The following is a 1,871-nucleotide window of genomic DNA, read 5'->3' as shown; positions in this document are numbered from 1 at the left end:
CTCTCCTGCTCTGTGTGCATTAATCTGCACCATCCTATAGCAACTGGGAAACCACCCCAGACCTATCTCAGATCACACCATGAGAAGAGGGGAGCAAACAGGTGATTCAGTGGATGGAGCTGGACTGGTTTATTGCAGAACATATGCAGACCCCCCGCAGTATGAAAAGTCCAGAAACTGCTGCCCAGGAAGGTTGGACTCAAAAACAGAGTCCACAGATCATAGAATTGCATGTGCCAGCCAGGACACAGCTGGAAACAAATGAGTAAAGAACATGGGGTGCCACTGTGACCCCAAAACCATTAGCAATGCCCCAGTTGCTTTAGGGGACCAACTCAGCTCATTAGCTGTCATAATGGGAGTAAGAACCCTTTTACTAAAGGATAAGAGGATTTGGAGGTTGAGCTCTAGCAGTGGCAGCAAGTGTTTTTTGTTTTTACAGTGGCTGCAGGAGCTGGGGTTAAAGTGGCAGTAGGGGTAATAGTAGCAGCAGGGGCTGGGGGTTAAAGTGGCAGTAGGGGTAATAGTAGCAGCAGGAGCTGGGGTTAAAGTGGCAGTAGGGGTAATAGTAACAGCAGGAGCTGGGGTTAAAGTGGCAGTAGGGGTAATAGTAGCAGCAGGGGCTGGGGGTTAAAGTGGCAGTAGGGGCAATAGTAGCAGCAGGGGCTGGGGGTTAAAGTGGCAGTAGGGGTAATAGTAGCAGCAGGAGCTGGGGTTAAAGTGGCAGTAGGGGTAATAGTAACAGCAGGAGCTGGGGTTAAAGTGGCAGTAGGGGTAATAGTAGCAGCAGGGGCTGGGGGTTAAAGTGGCAGTAGGGGTAATAGTAGCAGCAGGGGCTGGGGGTTAAAGTGGCAGTAGGGGTAATAGTAGCAGCAGGGGCTGGGGGTTAAAGTTGCAGTAGGGGTAATAGTAGCAGCAGGAGCTGGGGGTTAAAGTGGCAGTAGGGGTAATAGTAGCAGCAGGAGCTGGGGTTAAAGTGGCAGTAGGGGTAATAGTAACAGCAGGAGCTGGGGTTAAAGTGGCAGTAGGGGTAATAGTAGCAGCAGGGGCTGGGGGTTAAAGTGGCAGTAGGGGTAATAGTAGCAGCAGGGGCTGGGGGTAAAAGTTGCAGTAGGGGTAATAGTAACAGCAGGGGCTGGGGGTAAAAGTTGCAGTAGGGGTAATAGTAGCAGCAGGAGCTGGGGTTAAAGTGGCAGTAGGGGTAATAGTAGCAGCAGGGGCTGGGGGTAAAAGTTGCAGTAGGGGTAATAGTAACAGCAGGGGCTGGGGGTAAAAGTTGCAGTAGGGTTAATAGTAGCAGCAGGAGCTGGGGGTAAAAGTTGCAGTAGGGTTAATAGTAGCAGCAGGGGCTGGGGGTAAAAGTTGCAGTAGGGTTAATAGTAGCAGCAGGGGCTGGGGGTTAAAGTGGCAGTAGGGGTAATAGTAGCAGAAGGAGCTGGGGTTAAAGTGGCAGTAGGGGTAATAGTAGCAGCAGGGGCTGGGGGTAAAAGTTGCAGTAGGGGTAATAGTAACAGCAGGGGCTGGGGGTAAAAGTTGCAGTAGGGGTAATAGTAGCAGCAGGAGCTGGGGTTAAAGTGGCAGTAGGGGTAATAGTAGCAGCAGGGGCTGGGGTAAAAGTGGCAGTAGGGGTAATAGTAGCAGCAGGAGCTGGGGGTAAAAGTTGTAGTAGGGGTAATAGTAGCAGCAGGGGCTGGGGGTAAAAGTTGCAGTAGGGGTAATAGTAGCAGCAGGGGCTGGGGGTAAAAGTTACAGTAGGGGTAATAGTAGCAGCAGCGGCTGTGGTTAAAAATTGCAGTAGAGTTAATAGTAGCAGCAGGGGCTGGGGGCAAAAGTTGCAGTAGGGGTAATAGTAGCAGCAGGGGCTGGGGGTA

The sequence above is a fragment of the Xenopus laevis genome, chromosome 8L, assembly GCF_017654675.1.
Source record: "Xenopus laevis strain J_2021 chromosome 8L, Xenopus_laevis_v10.1, whole genome shotgun sequence".
NCBI lineage: Eukaryota > Metazoa > Chordata > Amphibia > Anura > Pipidae > Xenopus > Xenopus laevis.
The sequence above is the reverse complement of the archived record's forward strand: the minus strand, read 5'-3'. Positions refer to the sequence as shown.